This window comes from Mustela nivalis (genome assembly GCF_964662115.1).
Source record: "Mustela nivalis genome assembly, chromosome: 3".
Classification (NCBI taxonomy): domain Eukaryota; kingdom Metazoa; phylum Chordata; class Mammalia; order Carnivora; family Mustelidae; genus Mustela; species Mustela nivalis.
The window spans coordinates 99,805,968-99,831,834 of record NC_139022.1 but is presented as its reverse complement, the minus strand read 5'-3'; the positions used below and the strand labels follow the sequence as shown (position 1 = coordinate 99,831,834).

At 40.3% G+C, this 25,867-nt stretch overlaps 1 long non-coding RNA gene across 1 annotated transcript in view; it reads left to right on the top strand.

Moving 5' to 3' along the window:
* The first annotated feature begins 5,475 nt into the window (after positions 1 to 5,475).
* Positions 5,476 to 25,867, top strand: part of LOC309862316 — a 203,945-nt gene continuing 183,553 nt past the window's right edge. The window contains exon 1 of the long non-coding RNA XR_014310411.1: positions 5,476 to 5,595. This is a non-coding gene — a long non-coding RNA (uncharacterized lncRNA). The remainder of the gene's footprint in view (positions 5,596 to 25,867) is intronic.

Below are 25,867 nucleotides of genomic sequence, written 5' to 3'. Positions count from 1 at the left end.
AAAACTCTTCCATGTTTTCTCCCCAAAATTCTCTTTGCCTTTTCCCAATTTCATCTCACATCTCCCACCAGAGTCAATGTTTGATCTGTTTGATAGAGTTGATTTTGTTTTTTCTATAGTTTAATATAAATGAAATAGCACAGTATGTGGTCTTTTGTGTCTAGTTTCTTTCATTCACCATGATGTTTATGAGAAGTATTCATGTTTTGTATATCAGTAGTTTATTCATTTATGCTATTGAGTAATATTCCATTGTGTGAATTTTTAACAGTTTATTTATACATTCATTTGTTTTCATCATTTGGAGTATTGTCAGGTCAAAGCTATTATGAATAAAACTGCTATGAATGTTTTTGTACAAGTCTTTCTATAGAGGTACATTTGCATTTCTCTTGTGTAAATGCCAAGTATGGGAATGCTGGTTCATAATATAAGTACGTATTTACTTTTTTAAGAAATTGCCAAGTTGTTTCAAAAGTGATTAGACCATTTTACATTTCTATTGGCAATGTATAAGAGTTCCAGTTGCTCTATATTTTCACCTTTACTTGATATTATTGTTTATTATCACTACTGTTTTGTTACTCTAATAGTATGCAGGGATATCTCTTTGTGGTTTTGTTTGTTTGTTTGTTTTTAAAGATTTTATTTATTTATTTGACAGAGAGAGATCACAAGTAGGTAGAGAGGCAGGCAGAGAGAGGAGGAAGCAGGCTCTCCCTGCTGAGCAGAGAGCCCGATGTGGGACTTGATTCCAGGACCCTGGGATCATGACCTGAGCCGAAGGCAGAGGCTTTAACCCACTGAGCCACTCAGGCGCCCCTCTTTGTGGTTTTAATTTACATTCCCCTTCTAACTAATGATGTTGAACATCTTTCCATGTGCTTAGTGTGTATTCATTTATCTTCTCATATGGGGTGTCCAACTCTTCTGTCCATTTTTAAAATTAGGTTGTTTGTCTTTGAGCTGTGAGAGCTATTTATAAATCTTGGGTGCAAGCCCTCTGCCAGACAGATACATTTGTCATTATTTTCTCCTAGAAATGAGTTGGAAGACAGCTGAATGGCTCAGTCTGTTAAGTGTTTGCCTTCAATTTAGGTGATGATTCCAGGGTCCTGGGATTGAGCCCTGCATTGCGGGGGATGGGGGGGTCCCTGCTCAGTGGGGAGTCTGCTTCTCTCTCTCCCTCTGCCCTCTGGCTCATGCTCTCCCCTCTCTCTATCTCAAATAAATAAATAAAATCTTTAAAAAAAAATGTGTTGGGAAGAGCAATGCAGTCTGGGATAGAACTGAGGAAACATAAGGTCACTATCTTAAACTAAAGACCTGTGATCTTAAAGCCTTTCCTTGAGTGATGAGTTTTAAAAACCAGTATTTTACTTCCCTGGCAGAAAGCCTGTTCATTTGTTTGCTCGTTTTGGCCACTTTGATTCTTCTGCTCAGCAAGGCAATATGTAATTATGTCAGTGCAAGTCTGCTGGTGATGCCTTCAAGCCAGTCTACCCTAATATCCCCTTACAAAGCCTCTTCATTAAAAAGTAAGTTATCTCAGAGATGATGGTGTCTCCTCAGGGTGTAGAATATCCATCTTCTTTTAACTTTTGCAAAATTGCAGAATAAGGAAGAAATCTTCAGGACAGTGAATCCATTTCATAAAATGGCTCCCACAACACCTTCCCTTCAGAGGCTCTAGGCAATGTCAGCTTTCCATGGAGGCTCCAGGTCACTAGCAGTATCCCCAATAGGACATGATTCTCTGCCGAATGAATGTAGAAATAGACAGTAGCCAAACTATACTGAGTTAATCTCCATATGAGAGTAACATACGAGATTTGCTTTCGAAATTGAATTTTTTCAGTTGGATTGAGTTGTCAGAGTGGAAAAGGAAGGAAAAGATACAATTCAAAAGTTAATGAAAAGAGAGTAACTGCCAATTATAGTATTGAACAAAAATAATAGTAAATGCAGAGAACATGCCAGCTCTGTATCACTATATTCAAAACTAAAGACAGTGCCAAATAGTTAATATACATATATAATGTTTGTTGAATGTCATCAAGCTAAATTTTGACTAGGTACCACTCACTGTAGGATCTTTACACATACTATTCCATTTAGTTCTTACTCCCCTGAACGAAGCATACATTAGGCAATGTTACTTTAGTTTTACAAATAAGAAACTTGAAATTCATAAGGTCAAATTACCTGCCCTAGTTCACACAGCTGTAGAGTCGAAATCAAAACCCTGACCCTCTAACGTGCAACCACCGTGCAAAATTACCCAAAAAGTGAAAGGGTAACATTAACATTTTTATTTACTGCACTTAACAGGAATTCTACACACTTATAAGTGCATATACACACAGGGTGCCTGGGTGGTTCATTTGGTTAATAAGCAGCTGCCTTTGGCTCAGGTTATGATTCCAGGGTCCTGGGATCGAGCCCCACATCAGGTTCCGTGCTCAGCAAGGAGCCTCCTTCTCTCTCTCCCTCTGCCTGCCTCTCTGCCTACTTGTGATCTCTCTCTATCTGTTTGTCAAATAAATAAATAAAAATCTTTTTTTTTTAAAGTGCATATACACATAACACAGCACTATTAAGTTTTGTACATAAAACCTGTAAAGTACCTAACTTTCTGAGTTTCTTTGTATACAGTCCAACTTAACAAGTAGTAAGAGCATATTTTCAATCATGAGTCAGTCAAAAACGTTTATTAAGTACCTATTTTACTCTTTGCTTTTGGAGTAGCTATTAGAAGGAATGTATATACGTAGATATATATACACATACAGGTAGACAAGGTCTGCTACACCCACAATGACGTTTTCATATTACATGCTTAGGGTCTGGCTTCTTTCTTAGTACATTGTAGTGCCCAATAACTTATAGCTACCTCAGTTTTATTGTTTGCTTAATGATTTTATCGCATATTACTAATGCATTGTGATAACTCAGTACCATTACATGTGTTTATGTGCATGAACTTGTTTGGGGGGCACAAAATAGCTAAAAATCTCTGATTTTCAGGACCTTACATTATAGTTGGGGAAGAAGATAATATACAGAATGAATTAGTAGATCAGATGGCATTTTTACATGAATAAAATAAAAGGAGTGGGAATATATAAGAAGTAATGAAGAGGAGGGTTCTATTTTAGTCTAAGGTCAGAGAAGACCTTACTAAGAAAGTGATGTTTCAAGATTTAAAAGAGATGAGAAAAGAAATGGTATGCATTCATAGAAAGCAACATCCCAGACAGAAGAATTCAGACTTCAAAAAAGAGGTCCCTCTGGTGATAAATGCTTGGAATTGTCAGCATATAAACAGTATTTCAAACCAAAGGATGGAATGAGGTTGAACAAGAAATGAGTGAGATGGAGAAGGCGAAGAACAGCCATAGGGGCTTTCCAATGATGAAAGGGCCCGAGAACAGAGCATCAGGAGTGGCCAGTGAGAGAGGTGGAAAATTAGGTGATAATGGTGGCCTGGAATCCACAGAACAAAGTGGTTTGGGGAGGAAGAGATGTTGGAACACGGTTACTGTCTCTAATCTCCCTTTTCCAACCCATTCTCCGTAATGTAGTGAGAATGGTCTTCTTAAGTGAAAGTCTTATTGTATTACATTCTTTCTTAAAATAATCTGTGAATCCACTTTGCCTATAAAATAAGGTTTAGTCTGCCTAACCTGTCTTATAAAGAGCTTCAAAAACCCAATTCATTACTTCTCCAGTTTCGTCTCTTACTACATCTCTCTTTAATTTGTTCATTCAGCAAACTTTCTAAGTACCTCTTACATTCTAAGCACTCTTCTGGATACTAGGCAGAGAATAATATGGAGGGCAGGCAGGATCTCTACCCACATGGAATGGACATTTTATAGGGTGTGGGATGAGCAGATAGTAAGTAAATAAATGGGTAAATGAGGTAGATGGTGTCTTCCATGAGAACAAAAATGGGATTCGTTTTGTTCCCTGCTCTCTCCCCCACAACAGTGGAGCTTGAGAAGTTGACCAAGGTGCTCAGTTGGTATTTGTTGAATGAATGACTGAGTAAAGGTGATTTCAGATGGCAATTGGTACTATAAAGGAATTTGGTAGGGAAACTCATTGGCGACTGAGAGCAAGCTACTCAGTATGATCATATAAGTCATAAGACCTCTTATTTTAATCTCTAGCCATATGGAGCTTCTTTCAGTTTGTTGAGGATACCCATGTTCTGTTCAGTCCCTGGGGTTTTGAAGATCCTATTCTTTTTGTCAAGGAATGCTCTTCCCCTCCTTGTTCTCATAGCTGGTCTTTGCCTAGCTAATTCTGACCTTTTCTAGTTGAGCATGAAGCTTATAACTCCTCTACAAAGGCTTTCTGTATCCATCAACTCCTTAAACTAGGTTAGGTGCTTCTTGTAGTTGCTTGAAGCATTCTGTCCTTAGCTTGATGGTAGCTCTTACCTTGCTGTATTTTCACTGATATCCCCGTATAAGAGGACATCGTAGAGAGAGAAGGAAATTGCTATGATTCATTACGGCAAGCTTTTGGATGTGGGGTTTTTCTATGGTTTGACAGCAGAAGAAGTCAATGCAGGCTGGTTTCTGTTGTGCAGTCTTATTCTTTTCATGGTACTTTGTGTATTGGAGGATTTTTTTCCCCTTAACTGCCAATCACAGGCAACTAATTTACCTATTGGCTTCTTCTTTTTGTTTACTTGTTTATAGCTGGCTTTATTCCAAATGATCTCTGACATAGAACAAGCATCAATGCCCATCAGTACCTATCAAAGCAGAACTGTAACATTAGTATGCCTAGGATTTACATTTTGATTTTAGAGAAGGAAAATCCTTAATCCTTTGTCTTTCCAAGTGGTTTTAAACTTGTATAGGACCATGAGGCCTTTTTGTTTGTTTTGTTTTGTTTTAAATCTGATGAATTCTCCCTAAAAAAAAAAAAATGCATATTTCTCTCTTTCCACACAAAATTTTATATGCAAGTTTTAGGGATTTACCGACCCCAGAAGCTGTTTATGTTTAAGATCCCCTGATAGATCTCAACCTTTAAGCTTGAAAGGCAAGGAAACTTGGTTTTGCAAATTAGGGTCATTAAAGAAGGAACAGACTTTTCAACTGAAAGGTCATGCTGTCATTCTGGTTTGGGAAAGGAGATGGACATCCCAGCTCTACCTGGATGGTAGAACCCGTGAGTTATGTATGTGCTAACGGAGCCTATCCTCACGTCCTCTAGTGGGAGGAAAGATAAAATTGGTTCTCTGCAGAAGAAGACAAGGGGTCTCATCCACCCAGCTGCTGAAAGGCAAGGTGATGCAGGCTATAGCCAGAAGTGCAGCTTCCAGGACCCTCCGGGAGTTCAGCCAGTAAAGACAAGTTGATTTGACTGCTGACCCACTTGCGGTATCAAACCACCCAGATTCATTCAGGCAGCTCATGAGATAATGAAGTGTGAGTTTAAAATAGCCTGAAATACATGAGAACCTGACACTACATTTACTAATGGAGATGATTTATGGTGTCACATTTAGCAATGTTTTGGTCCTGACAGCACCGTTTATATTCATCTTCTTAGCATAAGAAGATCAGAGAGCAGGTATGTAACCAGAACCTCAAGTATTCTGAATGTTTGCATTTGTCTGTGGTTGAGATTTTTAAAGTGGCTTGCCTCTGAGAAGCAGGAGGAGGAGAAATGTGCTTTTTATTAAGATTTTTGGCAAATAATTGCATTATAGGAGCACAGTCTTTTAGGGTCAGCACTTTGTATCCAATTACCAGTGAACATAACGGATGGTTCCTCTGACTTGTCATTTCTGCTCTGCAGGCACTTAAGATAATCCTCTGTAACTTTTCCGGTTAAAGTGAATTTACTGCTGGCAAAAATATTCCTGGAATTGGATGCTGTCTCTGAAGGAAGAACACAGTGAACATGCCCACCGGAAATTGGCTTTTCCCAAACTACTTATTTATGAAGGAGGGCTCTCCATATCAGAAGAGGCCCTTAAACAAACAAACAAACACGCTTCATCAGCATAATTTTTATCTCTTTGCCCGATCAGTGACAAAAACGACTGGATTGGATTTGAGGCTTGTAAATGCCAGATGTGTTTCTGCTACTGTCTTAATGGATTCCCCATGGAGAGTCATTTAAACCTCTTTGGGCTTTCTTGCTTCAGTTCAGATGCCCATTCTGTGTCTTACTGGGGCAGACAAGTCAGTCTGAGCCTCAGTTAGATTGTCTGTAAGAAGGAAATGCCATCTCTCTCGAAATGCTATGAGAGATTAAATGAATCCTGTGGTAGAATACTTAGAACTGAGCTCAGCATGAAGCAGGGACTCAGCTGATTACTGTTATTACTATTATCTCAAAGAAATGAATATATAGAGAAGTAAATGAATTGACCAAAGAAGAGACAAATTGAAATGTTACTTGATTTTTGTGATTGAAGTCCTGAAAACTTGGTGTTGGAACACATTCCATGTCAAAATAGGATTTTTTTTCTTTGACTTGATTTTTTTTTTTTTTTAAGATTTTATTTATTTATCAGAGAGGGGGGAGAGAGTGAGCACAGGCAGACAGAATGGCAGGCAGAGGCAGAGGGAGAAGCAGGCTCCCTGCTGAGCAAGGAGCCCGATGTGGGACTCGATCCCAGGACGCTGGGATCATGACCTGAGCCGAAGGCAGCTGCTTAACCAACTGAGCCACTCAGGCGTCCCTGACTTGATTTTTTTAATGAAAGAATTTTCCCATGAAGGACTGTTGAGCTTAAACTTCAATATTTCATTTATGATAAATTATTCTCCTTTCTTGTTTTCTGTTGTAAACATATAATGTGAATTGTTTGCTCTAATTAAATTAAGTTGGAGGAGCTAAGCAGCAAAGATCACAACTTTAGCCCTGGAGCAGAAAGAGTTCTAACTAATGTTGTAATAAGAAAAATGCCCCCCCCCCACCGCCCACTGTGGCCACAGGTATCCTGTGCTAGTTTCCAGAAACTGGGAATATGCAAGGTTCCATGGCAGAGAGAAATTAAGAATGCATAGGGAGTTAAGATTGCTAATCAACTGATAAGGAATTTTTCCTGAATTATCTCAGTTGGTCCAGTGTAATCACTAGGCTCCTTGAAAGTATGGAAAGGAAGTGGGTCTGGAGATTAATGGAATATGTGGAAGACTGGACTCACCTCTGCAGGCTTTGATGATGCAAAAAGGGAGCCGCAGACCAAGAAACACAGAATAGCTTCAGAATCTGGGAAAGGATAAGGAACTGAATTTGCTGAGAAAATCCTTTCCTCTAGAAAGGAATACAGCTTTGAGGACACCTTGATTTAAGTCCAGTGAGACCTCTATTAAATTTCTGAACCTTCAGAATTGTAAGAAAATAGACTAGTATTGTGTAAGTCACCATTTGCTGGCATTTGTTAAATCAGTAAAAGAAGACGGTTAAAATTCACAACAGTAATTATGTCTGATTTATAAATAACAGAGTGGTCTATGACTTCTATGAGTAAGTCTTCAAACATGATTTCACATATTTTTGAATACGGGGAGATCTTTGGTCATTGATCTCATTGACCACATTGCACAGAGCAGTGGTCCAGAGCTGTGAGGATGTTCTTAGAGTAACTAAGGCAACAAATCAAGGTGGCTTGATTTTTGAGTTCTGTAGTCTGAATGTTGCTGTCACCCTAAAATTCATGTCAGCATCGGGTTTTTTTTTTCCCCTAAAGATTTTATTTATTCATTTGCCAGAAAGAGAGAGAGAGAGCGTACAAGCAGGGGGACCAGCAACAGAGTGAGAGGGAGGAGCAGGCTCAATCCCAGGAACCCAGGATCATGACCTGAGCCGAAGGCAACCACTTAACGAACTGGGCCACCCAGATGTCCCCTCGTGTAGACTCCTTAACACCCAGTGTGATGGTGTTAGAAGGTGGGGCCCTTGGGAGGTACATGGGTCATGAGGGTAGGCCTCCCATGAACGGGATTGGTGCTATTACAAAAAAGATGCCGTCAGCTCCCTCGCCCCTTCCACCACATCCAGATACGCTGAGGAGTGAGCAGCCCTCAACCATGCCGGTGCTCACATCTCAGACTTCTAACTTCTAGAACTCTAAGGAATAACTGTCTGTTGGGTCTGAACTTCCCAGTCTGTTGTATTTTGTTCTAGAAGCTTAAATGGATTAAGACACTAGGCCAGTGGAAGTAATAAGAAGGGATCAGGTTCTAGATATATTTTGAAGTTGAAGCTATCACTTTTGGTGGGCAAATGAAACGTGGGCCTGAGACAAAGGAAGATCAAATGTGACTGCAATATTTTGGACTTGACCTTCAACTGAGTTACTGTGGGTGGAGCAGCTTTCCCAAGTAGAGAGAAGTAAAAGAAGTTAACGTAATTTACTTCATTTTCATTTTTATTTCTATGAGTTTCATCTTACTTCTGTTAGCCAGTAAGAAGCTACAAAGGTTTTATTTTATTCTTATTTTTTATTGCATTAGAGTTGAGATGAATTTTTATGCTAGATTCAGGTGTACAAACATAGTGATTTGACAATCACATACATTATAAACGCTCACCACAGTAAGTGTAGTTACCATCTGTCACCATATGGTTATTACAGTATTGTTGGCTATATTCCCTAGCTTGTACTTTTAAAACTGCAACCTATTTATTGTACAGCTGGAGGTTTATACCTCCTAATCCCCTTTACCAATTTTGTAATCTCTCAACCCCCTTCCCGTCTGTATTTATGAGTCTGTTTCTTTTTTTGTTGGTTGGTTGGTTGGATGGTTACTTGCTTTTGATTTTTAGGTTCCATATATATATAAGTGAAATCATCTGGTGTTTTGGTTTGTTTGACTTATTTCCCTTAGCATAATACCCCTGGGTTCATCATGTTGTCACAAATGGCAAGATCTCATTCCTTTTATGGCTCGTTAAATTCCATTGTATATAAATACCACATCTTCATTATCCATTTATCTGTTGATGGACACTTGCATGGCTTCCATAATTTGGCTGTTGTAAATAATGCTACAGTAAACATAGGGATACCTTTGTCTTCTCCAATTAGACTTTTCATTTTCCTGAAGTAAATACCCATAGTGGTATTATCTGTTATTTTTATCTTTAATTTTTTAAAAAGATTTTATTTATTTTATTTGACAGAGAGAGAGTTCACAAGTAGGCAGAGAGGCAGGCAGAGACAGAGGGGGAAGCAGGCTCCCTGCTGAGCAGAGAGCCTCATGCGGGGCTTGATCCCAGGACCCTGAGATCATGACCTGAGCCGAAGGCAGCAGCTTAATCCACTGAGCTACCCAGGCGCCCCTAATTTTTTAAAAATATTTTATTTATTTGACAGACAGATCACAAGTAGACAGAGAGACAGGCGGGGGGGGGGGAAGCAGGCTCCCTACTGAGAAGAGAGCCCGATGTGGGGCTCGATCCCAGGATCCTGAGATCATGACCTGAACTGAAGGTAGAGGCTTAATCCACTGAGCCACACAGGTGCCCTTATCTTTACTTTTTTTGAGGAAAGTCTATACTGTTTTCCATAGTGGCCGTACCAGTTTACACTCCCACCAATGGTGCCTGAGGGTTCCCTTTTTCCCACATCCTCACCAACATTTATTATTTCTTATATTTTTGGTACTTGCCATTCTGACTGGTGTAAGGTGACATCTCATTATAGTTTAGACTTACATTTCCCTGATGATTAGTGATGTTGAACCTCTTTTCATGTGTCTGTTGGCCATTGTGTGTCTTCTTTGGAAAAATGTCTATCCAGGTCCTCTGCTCATTTTTAACTGGATTACTGGGAGATTTTTTGGCATTTTGTGAATTCTTTATTTGTTTTGGATATTAACCACTTATACATATCACGTGCACATATCTTCTCACATTCAGCAGGTTGCCTTTCCATTTTGTTATGGCTTCCTTTGCTCTGCAGAAGCTTTTTAGTTTGATGTAATCCCAGTTGTTTATTTCTGCTTTTGTTTACCTTGCCTAGAGAGACATATCCATAAGTATGTTGCTAAGGGGAAGAGTACTGTCTGTAATTTTCTTTAGGAGTTTTATGATTTCTAGTCTCAAATTTGGGTCTTCAATCCATTTTGAGTTTATTTTTGTATAAAAGTAAAAAAATAGTCCACTTTCACCCTTTTGCATGTAGCTGTCCATTTTCCCAGTGCTATGTATTAAAATGACTGTTCTCTCTGCATTGTATACTCCTACCTCTGTTGTCATAAACGACTTAGTTAATCAAGAGGAGGATGGTAATTATACCACATTTGCTCAACGAGTTCGTATTGAGTACCTCCTGGAGTGGTTCTTACTGCCTAGCTCTGTTCCAAGCGCTTGAGAATATAGTAGTACATGAAATAGAAAAATAAATCCCAACCTCCGGATGCTTTCATTCTAGTAAAAGAGGCAACAAATTAAGATAGGTCATGGTCTTAGTCTATTTAGGTTGCTGTAACAGAATACCATCAACTAGAATGGCTCATGAACAATAGAACTGCATTTCTCACAATTCTGGAGGAGGGGTAGTCCAAAATCAAAGCACTGGTTGATTCATTGTTCTGGAGAATAATCAAGCATGGCTTTATTTCTGGGATCTCAATTCTGTTCTTTTGATCTATGTGTCTTTGTTTGTGCTACTACTATATTGTTTAGAGGACTATAGTTTTTTTATTGTAGTTTAAAATCTAGAATGGTTATACCTCCATATTTGTTCTCCAATTGTCCATTAAACCAGTGGGTGTTTTGGTCTGGTTTGGTTTGATTTGGTTTGGTTTTTTATTTTAAGATGGTTTTGTTTGTTTGTTTGTTTGTTTGTTTGTTTTTTTGATTTTTAGTTTTTGATTCCACCCCAGGTTGGCCAAATCTTTCTGGGCTCTCAGTGCTATCCCTCCCAACTATAATTTGTAACATTGGAGTGGAGTTTCCATCATTCCTGTGTCTCCATTGCTCCTGCCATTCTCTATCTAGTTCTATCCTTCACTCTGCAAACATAGGTATAGGTTTTGTATGTCCATGGAAGGAAGTGAGTTTATATCTTTTTTCACTCCTGTCTTGGGTCTCTCCTCTGGAAATATAATTTTAGAATTATTGGGCTTTAAATATCTAATAAGACCATAATAGAGAGTCAAGTGGCAGTTGGTTATGCATGTCTGGAGTTCTAAATCTGAAATAGTATGGACTTGGGAGTATATAACATGTTGTTAATGTTTTAAGTCCTAAGACTAGATCACCTAAGATTAGGTAATGCAAAAAGATTCCAGAATTTATTCCTGGGTCATGACAACTTTAAAGTTCTGGGAAATAAGGAGAAATAGCCAAGAAGACTCAGATAGTTCGCTGGAAGAGATAAAAGAAGAAGCAGGAAGGTGTGTGATCCCTGAATCCAAGTGAAGACAGTGGTGATTCTTTTTCTTATACACTGCTTATAAGTCAAGTGATAGGAGTCCTACTTGTAGACTCAGGTATGATTCTTCGATAACAGTGTTTCTCTACCAAACCACTACTGACATTTTGGACTGGGTAAATTTTTTTAAAATAATTTTTTATTTTTTTATTAACATATAATGTATTATTAGTCCCAGGAGGACTAGGTAACTTTTTGTTGTGGGGGTTTATCCTGTGCACTGTAGAATGTTTAGCAGGATCGCAGGTAACTATGCACTAGATATCAGTAGCACACCCCAGGCTGTGACGACCAAGAACGTCTGCAGACATTGCTTGTTTACTTTTCCAGACCAAGTTTGTCCCAGCTGAGAACCATGGTCATATATCATACATTCTAACTTACATTATTCTCATTTATTATCCCTTGCCAAGTTGGAGGCCTAACAGGCTACAGAGGAAAATCTTGGGGTTAAGGCAAGGCTGATCCTCTATCAGAAACACTGCAAATCATCAACAGAAAGCCAGCAGCCTTTACTCTAGACAGAAGGGCAGACCATCCATTTCATGGCTGAATTGCCTTTCAATGATAGCTTGATTAGGATCATTTTCTACCCGGGCATCTTGGAAGCACTTCTCACAGTCACTAACTCAACCAACCTTCAGGGTAAAATGGAAATCCTCTGGCTTGATTTTGTCATGCAACTGTCTGGACTCCGAAGTGCCTAATTAACTTTGTTTTCTTGGCATATCTGTGCCTGGAGGACCAGAAACAGAAGCAGCTCTGCACCCTAAAGAAGAAATTTCTAGTAGGTAATTAGAGCTACTACTATCATACAAGTGACCACCAAGGAAGAAAAAAACTGAGGACACAGAAGCTCTTCAGGATTGTGGTCAACCCATTTCTGAAAAGGATAACCTCTAAAATGGAAAGAGAAGCAGATATATAATAAGGAGGGAGGCACCACAGAGCTGCACATCAAAGAAAAATTCTCATATGCATAGGATAAAATGAATACGATGAGGAGGAGGAGAGTGGTAATTGTGCCACATTTCCTCAATGAGTTCATACTGAGTACCTCCTGGAGTGGTTGTTACTGCCTAGCTCTGTTCCAGGCATTTGAGAATATAGTAGTGCCTAAAATAGAAAAATAAATCCCACCCTCAGGATGCTTTCATTCTAGTAGAAGAGGCAACAAATAAGATAGGTCATGGTCTTAGTCTATTTGGTTGCTGGAACAGAATACCATAAACTAGATGGCCCCGGAAAAAGAGAACTGTGTTTCTCACAGTTCTGGAGGAGGGGTAGCACCAAATCAAAGCATTTGGTGTCTGGTGTCATTGTTTGGTGAGTCTGCTATCTGCTTTATAATTGGGTGTGTTCTCACTGTGTCTTCTCGTGGAAAAAGGAGTGAGGAGGGGTGCCTGGGTGCCTCAGTGGGTTAAGCCTCTGCCTTCAGCTCAGGTCATGATGTCAGGTCCTGGGATCAAGCTTCACATCAGGCTCCCTGCTCAGTGGGGACCCTGCTTCTCCCTCTCTCTCTGCCTGCCTCTTTGCCTACTTGTGATCTCTGTCTGTCAAATAAATAATTAAAACCTTAAAAAAAAAATGGAGTGAGGGATCTCTGTGCGATCTATTTTATGAGGGCACTAATCCTGTTCACGTGGGCTCCACCCTCTTGACTTCAGTGCCTGCCCCAAGCCCCACAGATAAACACCATCACATTTGGCATTAGGCGTCAACATATTAACGTTGAGGCGACACAAATATTCAGACCAGAACAGTTATAGACTGATAATGCTAAAGAAAAAAAAAAAACAGTCAGCACGGGAAAATACCAAATATTGAAGGAGTTGATATTTTAGTAAGGATTATCAAAAGGGTTAGGGGATAGCATTTGAGGCAGAGGCAATAGCGAGTCCCCACATGAGCATGCCTAGGATGGTGGAGGAAGAATAGGAAAAGCCGAGTTGTTGAAGAGAAAAATGGACAAAAGGCAATAGAACATGAGATAAAGTCAGAAAGTTAGTGGGAGGCTGGGGAATGTAAAGCTTGTAGCTCTTGGTACTTCACAGTAAGAACAGGAGCTTTCATGCTGAGTGAGATGGGAAGCCAACAAAAGGTGGTGAGCGGAGCAGTAACCTGATTAGGTTTATATATATTTTTAATTTTTTAAAAATTTTATTTATTTTTAAAGTAGTTTCCATTCTGGGCGTGGAACCCAACATGAGGCTTGAACTCCTGACCCCGAGATCATGACCTGAGTTGAGATCAAAAGCCAGATGCTTAACCACCTGAGCCACCCAGGGGCCCCTTGGTTTCTATTTTAACAAGATAGTTCTGACAGTTGTTTTGAGAAAAGATGCCCAAGGAAAGGGCAGAAGTGAAGAGATTAATTGGGATGAGTCCAGGAAGGATATGGTGGTGCCTTGAATCAGACTGATGGTGGGTATGAAGTGGTCAGTGCTGTGTATATCTGAAGGTACAATAAATAATGTTTTGCTGTAGGAAGATATATAGGTTTGGGTAAAAGGTGGTAAGGATGATGTCAAATATTTGAAACATGGGGCTCTGTTCTAGACCTGTAAAGAAAGAGAAATTTCAAGGAAGCAGGGAGATAAAGGGGTCTGACGTTCAATGGACATGTCTGAGCTGAAAATAAGATTTGAGAATCGTCGGTATACAATGATGATGAGAAATACAGGGTTTTTCTTCCTCATGTTTGGACCTCTTTGGGTGGGCTTAAGCTACTGTGCCAGGCAGGTAACACAATAACCAAAAACCCAGGCTGCTTTCAGAATGGGAAACATAGTACAGGACAAAAGAAGCAGGCTCTCCATTAGAAAAGGGAGAGATCTGTATATGAAAGGAAAAAGACTTCTAAGACGTAATAATCAAATGCAACCCATGGAAGTTGTTGAGACGCTGAATAGAGCAAACCAACTGCTAAAAACAGGCCTTTTGGAGAAGATTTTTGGGGGATTTTGAAAGTGGACTGGGTATTTGGCGATTTATGGAATTATTGCGTATGTGATTACACTTGGTGTATTATGTGTATCTGTGCACTGCACATATGATCCATTGTCCCATCCAACTTACAGAACACAAATTCAAAAACCAAAATATTATTAAGAATTTGAAGACAGTGACTGAAAAGTATTAAATCCAGGAGCAGGATGCGTCTGGACGTGGGCCCTGTGTGACGTCCCAGCTCAGGAAGCAGACCCTGCTCGCATGTTCTAGAGCTTGTGCTGACATGTCTGGCTCTCTGAGCCTGAGCTAGACCTCCCTTTTCTCATTTGTCACATGGAGACAGAGCCCAGCACTGACCCAGGCCCTGTACTCAACAAGGACCATTTGGATTTAACAAGCCAAAGTGAGAAACTGACAGTTTTTGAAGGAGGAAGTAGTCAGCAGGTTTTAAACTTGTAACCAGCACTGGACTGTTCCATGTCTAGAACTTTGTACATTAATATCAGGAAAAAAAAAACCCTGTAATTATAAATAATATATCACCTCAGAGTCTTAATGATGTTGAAGTGTTAATTTAAGTATAAATATTTGAAATATGTTAGACTTTTGTCTTTGTTTTGGGACTGCCTAGCTTCTGTTATCCTCCAGGAGGATCTGAAGGGAAGAATTCCCATTGACCTTTCCTAGCTGGGACAGTGTTAGCACCTGGCATTCACTGAGCATCTATTGTGTGCCAAGCCCAGCATGCGCTCACTTCCATCGGCGTTCTCTTACCCACCTTGTGAATGGCTGTTTCAAATACTGTGGTTCCGTTCTTTCTTAAATTCCAAGTGAGAGCTGCCAGATGAGCTCTATATGGGATGTATTTTACTGAATATAGGCTGTACCTTTACACTAAGACAATTGCTTATTGTTTATCTCGAACTCAAATCCAGTTAGGCATCCTCCTCCCAGTACAGTTCCCACTGTACTTCTCAGACAAGAGTAAAGGCATTTTTCTTCCCCGTTGATTCATCCTTTCCCTAAGAGTTTATCACCCATTTATATACAGGTGTGTGGATATGTTTGCACATGTGTGTATGTTGAAAGAAGAGAGAAATAGAGCATAACATCTTACAAATGTTTTATATACCAGTCATGCTGCATAAGAGTATCAGAACACTTTTCATTTTATTAAAATAGCTTCATTTGTTCCAAATGATTGCATAGAGTCTACCACTAACATCAATTGTGTATCAAAAACATCACCAAAATTGCTAGAAAAAAAAGTAATTTTCTCTATTGCCTCTGTTGGCATCATTGCAAAGTAAGGCAGTGTAACTAACCTAGGAGGTTGTTTAGCAACCTTCCATGAAGTTACGTTATTTGTTCTTAGAATCTTTATGGAGAAATAACTGTATGAAAAACACAAGCTTGAAGCGAAGCGTCCTATCCCAGGAATGGACATCTGACACATCAAGGAGCTTACTTTCCTGACAAATCTTTTTTTTTTTTTTTAAGTTTACTTATTTATTTGAGAGAGAGTGAGTTTGAGCAGGGGGAGGGATGGAGTTGCAGGGAGAGAGCATGTCAAGCAGACTCCTCTGTGAGTGTGAAGCCCGATGCCAGGCTTGATCTTAAGACCCTGAGATCACGACTTGACCAGAACCAAGGGTCAGACCCTTAGCCAACTAAGCTACCCACGTCCCCTAACCAATTTCCTATTTGAAAAGGGCTGTAGTAGAACCACAGACCATCTCCCAGATGAAGAGAGGTGCAGGTCAATTCACTTATTTAATTAATCTGGTATGTTAAAAAAAAAAAATGAAAAATTGAAGAAATCCCAAAATAGAGTTTCACAAATTACAATTAAAGGTTTACATTTTACAATTTAACCCTGAAAATGATAACTTGATATCGTTGTATTATTCCCCACTCAAAAATGCAGGATGTATTTTTACAACATTAATTCATATTTTATTAAGAATTCTGAGGTCCTGGAAAGTAAAAGCACTCATCTGGCTCTGGCACCTGAAATTTCCAACTTGAACTCTGATGTGAACTGGTAACATAGAGTCTCCTTCTCTGCTAACACTTTAGTAAATCCCCTATTCCCTGGAGTGGTGGGGAGAGCATGCACTGGGTCATCAGGGGATTCGAGCAAGATGATGAGAGAGTACAGATGGGCGTGAGATTGCCTCGAGATGAGCCTTTTCTTCCTTGGACCCCGTGCTGATGCTGTCTAATGAGCCATCCTGAAACTAGCATTCTATTGACTTTGGTGCAAGAAATTTCCCACAGTCATCCTTAAAAAGAAACAGATAATAACCATTTATCTTTCAAACATTCCTATGTTTTCTGTCTCGCTAGTTTGATTAATAACAAAAGTGGAATAATTAGCAAGAGTTGTTAGGCCACTACTCTGTTTCAGGGTGCAGTATGAAGTACCTTATCGTAATCTCTTTAATTTTCACAAAAAAACTCCACAGCGGCTGGTTAATGAATGAATCTTGTGACATCAAGAGTTACAGGTCTAATCTTGATAAGAGTCGATCTTTCATTTTTATTTGATTAAACATATTTAGGTAGAAGATGAAGCTCTTTGCTTTAGTCCCTGAAAACTGAGTTGAATTAAGCTACTGATCTAGATTCATGAGATCAGTTCTCAAGGGTGACATTGGGGTGTTGCTGTCACTTGTTTTTTATTTCTTATTTCTGATTTTTGTGAAATTGTAGAAAGCTGCTAACCATGTGCTTAGTAAGCTAGTTCACCATCCATGTTGCATCAGCCCTCAGGCACCTCCAGGTCATTTGCTACACACACACACACACACACGCACACGCGCGCGCGCGCGCGCACGATGCCTACATAAGACCCCCTTGCAGAATCTCATAAGCTTTATAGAATAAGAAATGCAAATGTAGAATCACACTGTAACTCCTTGAATACTCTTCCTTAATAACTAACCTTACAGACTGTCAGACTCCAGAGTGGCATGGACCCTCCAGGAAGATCATGTCTCCTGAAATACTTAGTGTCTTTCATTAAGCTACCTAAGACAGACAGAGAAGTTGCCCTCTCCAAGCCATTCCAGGGTCTAGTTTCCTGGGTTTTATTAAACGTCTTTCACATGTTTCCCTAGGTCCCTGGCCAAAGGGGTAGCAGAATCGTTCATTACTAGGCATGCAGAAATAACACCGGTGTGCCAGGAATTACAGATCAAAGACCTGCTAGCCAGATTTGACCTCCAGATAGACTTTTGTTTTAGTTTTTATGACTTGCAAAGTGACTTTTGGAAATGAATTGGGATCTAAACATCAGGTGGTATCACACAGACACAAATGCATGTATGGATGGATGAATAAATGGGTTTGTATTTCTGCTTCTTTTGATTGAATTAGAGGTTTTGGCATCCCGGGGTTTGCTTTCTGGCTTACCAGCAGTTGATGAGAACTCATGAGTCAGATCCACTTTATCCACTTTATTTTATTTTTATTAAGTGGATCCACTTTATCCACTTAATAGGCTTTCTCTATTTTCCAGAGTCCTCAATCTTTCTTGTCCCTTGACACTGGGGACAAGTGCCAGCTACCAGATATCACAGTACTAACATGCTTCCTTTGTCTTCCAATATACCCAAGTGTTTGTATATCTATGGCTCCAACTTTTATTTAACAATATTAGGTATTTACTCATGCCAGATACAGATAATGATAAAAAGACTCCTCTTCTCCCATCAAAGCTCTCAGTCCTTTGGGACAGATTACATACATAAATACTTCCGTTATGTTAACACATGATCTGTCTTCAGTTAAAGCTCATTTAAAGAGTTGTGAGACTTTGTCCAGGACACAGAGTGATTTGGGGCTACACAGAGTTTTTGGTATTTAAACAAGATTTTATAGAAGAAGTAAGACAGCAAATGAAGAAGGTGAGATAATGAAGTGGGAGAGCTAGGTTCTTCTCACAGAGTCCAAGAATGAATCCCACAAAGGAGAGTGAGTAAACTGATCGAGTTTTATTAAGCAGGAATACAGGAAAAAATCTCTGAGGTTTGAGAGGAGTCCTGACAGGGTTGCCAACATGGGCCTCCCCTGATAGTCTTTTATTTGGGACTGACCAGGGAGCTTGTGGCCTTCATATTCTTGTGATGTCTTCGTTTGCTGGTGATCAAATATTTAATGGCTTACTTCTGGTCTGGTTATTCTTTTTTGGTCACAGGTGACTATCAAAAAAAAAAAAAAGAGAGAGAGAGAACATCCTCTGCCCCTCTCCAACATCTAGGGCAGGGTGGTCTGGTTTGTTCCCTTGTCTCTGGTTTCCTTATACTTCTGCATTTCTGGGATTTCTGTGAGCCTGATCACTTAGCCCCTCTCTGTCTCTCCCTACCTAGCCCCACCTGTCCTTTTCCACCAACACACTTTGTATACAGAAAGTCAGACATGGAAGGGCATTTGTGACCCAGATGTTTGCTGGCTCTTACAGGAAGCTGAAAGGAATATTGAGTAGTAAGGTAATGGGATTAGATTTTGAATGCCATGCTCAATAATTTTTGAATTGCTGTCAACCATTACCAGGGAAGTTACTGTTAATAAGTAAAATCTGCCATGCTTCAATATGCATCCTATCGCCCTCGACCCGCAAGGACAAGAAGCCCCAGTTCAGATGTATCTTCTCTCTCTTTATTTCCGCAAGTTTACACACTTATATACATTTACATGACCAACCAGCGAGCAGGGTACAGGAGGGAGCGAATCAGGCTGTGCACCTAAACGAACAACTTCGCTAGCAAACAATGCTGTTTACTTCCTCTTTGGGTGTTCCGCTTAGTCTCATGAGGCAATCCTAACCTGGCAACTAGCCAGGCGCCATCTTTTAATGGTGGAGGCCGCCCTGGCCAGGGGCCTGCCTCTGACATCTCCCCCTTTTTTCTATTATGGCGGGGATCATGCCTGTCTTAGGTTGTCAGTGGCGGGGAATATCCTTACCCGTCATCAGACGGCAGATACCAATGATCTGCGTCCTGTCTTAGGTTGGTATTTTTCCCCCACCAATCTTACCCGTCATTGACTACCAATCCAGCATACTTAGCCACACTTGGGGGGATGTTCCAGCCTCGATGGCTAACAAGGCCTGCACCATGGCTTGCTGTTGCCTAGGTTGCTGTTGCCTCCAAATTTGCAGTTTCCTTACTAGTAGAATCAAGCCCACTACGAGGATTGTCATCAGACCAATTACGCTAGCCCATTGTTTCGTAAAGGTTAACACATCTTGCAATGTTTTGATTATCTCTGGGAGGGTTGCAAGCTCAACTCTGGTGTTATTTATCCTTGTTATGCCTAGTTGCAGGTACTGAGTATAGTTTTGGAATTCTGAGGACCAATTCCCCCGCAAGTATTGGGAGAGCTGTCCGGAAATATTCTGTAAGTCACTCATATTAGTATAAGCTATGGGAGTTACACAAATTGCCGGGAAGGGTGCTATACATCCCAGTCCCAATAGGGCCCCCAATATGTCCACTTGTTCTTGAACCAAATCCACTCTCTGGTTGACTATCAGGATTCCTGCTTGCAGATGTGCATTGATCTGAGTCTGTGTTTAAAGGGCAGCCACCGTTCCTTCTGCAAGGGTGTTCACAGCTTCCGCAGTGGGTATAGTTGCAGCAAGCGAGACTGCTGCTGCCCTGGCAGCTGCTGTAGATATAGCCAATGCTGTCACAACGGCGGCTGTGATACCAAAATCTCTCTTCTTTCTGGATAGCACCACCGGTAACTTGTCCTCTGGAATGGAAACTGGGATAGGAACATGGGTAGGGATACGCATAATCACAGCCAGCTTGAAGGCCGTGACATTCCAGCACTGGGAAAGATAGCAATTCTTAGTGCAATTCAACGTATCATTCAGCTCGCTAGCATTTGTTACGAGGAAAGGGAACGGTGGCCAGACGCATATGGGAGTGGGCTGATAATTAATATTATTGGGACAAGACACATTAACTGTTGTCTCAAAGATACTAGAGTCATTTTGTTTATAAGAACAGTTGAGGAATTTGCCACCATTTAACATGGACACTGCTGAAATATCAGTACATGCTCCTAGCAAGTTACAGACCTGCCATGCATCAAAGGGAGCGGAGGGATTGCCTTGCTTAGGATTTTGAAAGAAATAATTGTACCCTGTAAAGGTATTATTTTTATAAGTAGGAAAGTGTGGAGTGAATGTAAAGCTATGCATTTCATTGATGTAAACTGAGCGCAAGGTACTCTGACATCCAGACCACTCCGGTGGCCATACCCTGTTATTGGTGCACCAGGGCAAATTAAAAGATTGATATGGCCCGAGGCATTAATAGGTTTCACAGGGGCCAAACCCTGGATCACAGGTGGTCCCATTGAGGTATGTTTAGCAAGCCTTCATCTAGGAACCATGGAGCCGCCTTTTCCACTGTATTCAAAAAGGCCCGGGGGCGCCTGGGTGGCTCAGCGGGTTAAGGCCTCTGCCTTCGGCTCAGGTCGTGATCCCAGAGTTCTGGGATCGAGCCCCGCATTAAGCTCTCTGCTCAGCGGGGAGCCTGCTTCCTGCTCTCTCTCTCTCTCTCTCTCTCTGCCTGCCTCTCCGCCTACTTGTGATTTCTGTCAAATAAAATATTAAAAAAATAAAAGGCCCGAGCAGTTTTTGCTTTTAGTGGAGTTCCATTGGCTTTCAGCAGGTCTTTTAAAGACCCTTCCAACCGCACTTTAGATACTTCAGATCCCATTATGAACACACAGACAACAGACGCGGATGTTAAAGACACTAACTAGCACATTAACTTTTTACACGCATATACTTCAGTTGACCTTTACTCCCCGCTTTACCTCAGAATTCCCAATTTTGAACGTGGCTAATGTCCCCGCTTACCTGCGGACCTTTACTCCCCACTTTCCTACGGATTACCTTGCAAGATTCCTTTATTTAGTACCCGGGTTTCGGCACCATTTATCGCCCTCCACCCGCAAGGACGACAAGAAGCCCCAGTTCAGATGTATCTTCTTCTCTATTTCCACAAGTCTACACACTTATATACATTTACATGACCAACCAGCGAGCAGGGTACAGGAGGGAGCGAATCAGGCTGTGCACCTAAACGAACAACTTCGCTAGCAAACAATGCTGTTTACTTCCTCTTTGGGCGTTCTGCTTAGTTTCACGAGGCAATCCTAACCTAGCAACTAGCCAGGCACCATCTTTTAATGGCGGAGGCCGCCCTGGCCAGGCGCCTGCCTCCGACACATCCATTTCTCTATCTTTGGGTTTCCAAGGATTTTTCTTTTCTTTTCTTTTCTTTTTTTTAAAGATTTTATTTATTTATTTGAGAGACAGAGATCACAAGTAGGCAGAGAAGCAGGCAGAGAAAGGAGGAAGCAGTCTCCCTGCTGAACAGAGAGCCCGATGTGGGGCTCGATCCCAGGACCCTGAAATCATGACCTGAGCCAAAGGCAGAGGCTTTAACCCACTGAGGCACCCAGGTGTCCCTCCAAGGATTTTTCTTCCCTAAAAGATCTTTTTAGTGCTTAAAAGCATTAATTTAGATAAAACTTTTCTTCTTCAAGATAAATAACATTAATTGTATTTAACATTTTTCTTTTAGGACACTCTTCTATCTCTTAAAGCTCTTTTGTTTGTTAGTGGTTCTTTGTATTCAAAAGACTGGCTGATCTTTTTCTATAATATTGTATTAATCACCCAGTTTACAGAGTCAACAGTCCTTAGTCCCAGTGTATGACCTTAGGCAAATTTGCCTCAGTTTCCTCCCTTAGAACTTAATATATTATCTCCCCCACAGAATTGGAAGAATTAAATGATAGGTACAAAGCACTTATCATAGTGCCTAGTAATCACTGAAAATTAGTGCTTATTGTTAAAGAATTTTTAGAATAGAGATACATCCAATTTTTAGTACTATCCATACGCTAAGTGACTGTAAACCACTGTAACTTCAAAATATTTTTCTACTTCTAAATTGCCTCCCTCATTTTTTTAACTCTACTTATTAATTTTTGAGATGACTTCTTTGTTTTGAAATTTTCTTTTCTTTTCTTTTTTTTAAAGATTTTATTTATTTATTTGACAGAGATCACAAGTAGGCAGAGAGGCAGGCGGGGGTGGGGAGGCACGCTCCCTGCTGAGTAGAGAACCTGATGTGGGACTCCATCCCAGGACCCTGGGATCATGACCTGAGCTGAAGGCAGAGACTTCAACCCACTGAGACACCCAGGCGCCCCCTCTTCTTCTTTTTTTTTTTTTAAACATTTTATTTATTTATTTGACAGACAGGGATCACAAGTAGACAGAGAGGTAGGCAGCAAGAGAGGGGGAAGCAGGCTCCCTGCTGAACAAAGGGCCTAATGCAGGGTTTGATCCCAGTACCCCGAGATCATGACCTGAGCTGAAGGCACAGGCTTAACCCACTGAGCCATCCAGGTGCCCCTTGAAATTTTCTTAATGTCTTCTCAAACTATATCTATCAGACTCATTATTTAGATATTTTATTTAACTTTAAAAAATAATAGCATATTCAGAATATGGGCAGAGTTTATATTAATTAATAAGACAGACACTCCAGTAGAAAAGTGGACCAAAAAAAATAAATAACTCAAACATAGTTCATAATTCACAAAGAGAAAAATCCTAGTTGTCAATAAAAATGTGAAAATGAAAATGTGGTCAACTTTTGTTAGTCATCAGAGAAATGTAAATGAGAGACAAAATGCAGTACTTCCCTGAGCACACACAAGAATGACAAATGTAAAAGACAAAAAACACCAATTATCAGTGAAGACATGGAACATCCAGAGTTTTCATAAACTTTTGTTGGGAGTGTAAATTGGTACAACAACTTGAGAAAACTATTAAGCTGTATCCACTAATGCTAAACATACGCATAACTTGACCAGCAGTTCCACACCTATGTATGTATCTAACACGAATGTTTAAAGACAAGAATTTTCAGCAAAACACATGAATACACTGTACTAGTGTACAGTTTACAATACCACAAACTGGAAATTACCTAAATGTCTATCAACATAAAATGAACAAATACATTTTGGTGTATATACCCAGTGGAACAACAAGTTGTTATATAACATTCAGCAAATAACAATGAGTATCAACTAATTGTGGAGGGCAGGGGTGTGGCTGGAGGGGGCAGAGGGTGGAGTTCCAGAAGGGTGAAGTAAGGAGCTGGATGGAATCTATTCCAGCAAAATAACAATTTAATTAATGAAGCATTTTAAAAACAAGCAATCTTTAAGGTCTTGGGGAAATGTGCAAGGGCACACAGTAAATGGAAAAACAAAACCATTCATGAAGATCTGCAAAATCTCAGAACAATCAGAGCCTATGGCATTTAAGCCTTTTCTTTACATGCTCTCCAGCTAGTGTTGAGGAAGCTACCCCAGTGCTCTATTTCAGGCAGGTAGAGACTGAAAGACCTGAGTTTTCTTTCCTCCTCCCAGCCTTGCTGGTCCCCATCAGTGCTCCATTGCAGAAGCTCTGTTACAGGCAAACATGGCAGAGGTGGGTCTTACCCAACCCAAGTCTCACTTATAGGACATAAGCTCTACTCAGCACAGCAGGTCAAGAATAATGGGACCCTGATTGTCCTGCCCCAACTTGCTTACAGGATAAATGTTCTGTGATGGGAGGTAGAAGGTGAGATGCTTAGGGGCTGCCATCACCTACAGTGTTCACACACAGAGTAGAGGGTCATTCCAAGAAAGCAAGTCCCCACCTCCAGCTCTAGTGCATTGGTACAGTTTTCTGCCCAGGGAAAGAGTCAGGCCTTGAGGAAGAAGAGCTCCTTGGTTCTCCTTGAGGGGACTGACTTTACTTGGAATGAAATGTTGAGAACTCCATGAATAAGTGTGTTATCAACAAACATATAATTTTGGCAGAAAGTAATTAAGAGGAGGATGTTGGTTTCACAATACAAGCAAAACAGTAGAACATCCAGAAGTGTCACAAAGAAAACCAGGGAAAGGGAAAGCTAAGAAGACCCCATGGATCACAGCCAACTTTAGGGGTCAGGCATGACGCTGAATGCACACAGGAACATTAATATCAGGATGTGACAAGATTTGAAAGCTGCCCATAGACTCCTCAAAACCCAATAGAAATCTTACTGTCAGGTTGGGCTTAAACCTCTGACCAAACACTGACTGAACTATTAGCTACACTAACCTAGGGGCACCTTCTAGAAATCCAGGCTTAGAAACAAAATCACACTCATCCGTGTGATTCTGGAAGACTGTGTCCATGTCTAAGGCTGTACCCTCTCAAGAAAGATCAGAGAGGAAACCTTCAAGCCACTAATCCCTGGCTGAACCTGGAGCAAAACAATGCACACTTCATGAGCTGTAAAAACAGCTGCTAAATCACAGAGACCTCAAATGGCAAAGGGTGAAAATCCAGCTGCTTATGGGAGTGTCACTTATTTGACCAATAAGTGGCTTAAAGTGACCCAGGCGTAACCCCGGGCACTCAGACTAAAAGAAAGCAAGGAAAGAGTAGTCTAAGTGTGTACACTATGAAGAATATGAAAAGAGACCCCTCAGGAGGGGAGAAAATATTTGTTCATGACATAGCTCATTTCAGTATCCTCTTACAACACATTAAAAAAGACCAAAAAAGAAAGAAATTCCGATTCAAATGCAAACAATGTATTTAACAAGAATTTCTTAAAAAAAAAAAAGAAAAAATATATAACTGGCCAATAAACCCCTTAAGGGGTTAATAAACCCCTCAATGTTACTAGTCATTAAGAAAATGCAGATCAAAATTACAATGAGATCCTGCTTCATACCCACTAGGAGGACTATACTACTAATAAAACAAAATCGTTGCTGGTAAAGATGAAGAAAAATCAGAACTCTCCCACTTTGCTGGTGCTAAGATAAAATGCTACAGTCACTTGGTAAAAATGCTGGCAGTCCCTCAAGATTAAACATAAAGCTATTATATGACACAGCAATTTTTTCTCTAGTTGCATATCCAGGAAAATTGAAAACATGCATCCACACAAAATCTTGTGTGAGGTTGTTCACAGTAGCATTATTGGTAAGAGCCAAAAAGTTGGAAACAAGCAAATGTTCATCAAGGAATGAGGTGATAGAGTGTGGAATTTCCCTACAGTAGAAAATTTGGCACCAAAAAGGAGTGCTAAAGTAGCCAGTCACAAATGATCCCATTTGTATGGAATTTACTTACTGGGTCTATATCTGTCTCTAGAAACAAAAAGTATGTTAATGTTTTCATAGGTGTAGTGGGTGGGATGTGGAGGGGAATGAGAAGCAATTGCTGATGGGTATAGGATTTCTTTTTGAAAGGACACGTATGCTCTAAAGATAGTCGTTGAATTATATTCTTTATATCAGTGAATTATGTCTCAGTAAATGTTTTTTAAAAGGTAGACTATAGTTATGTTGTTAAATATTAAAACAGGGACAGTGAGAAGAAAAAAAAAAAGCCAG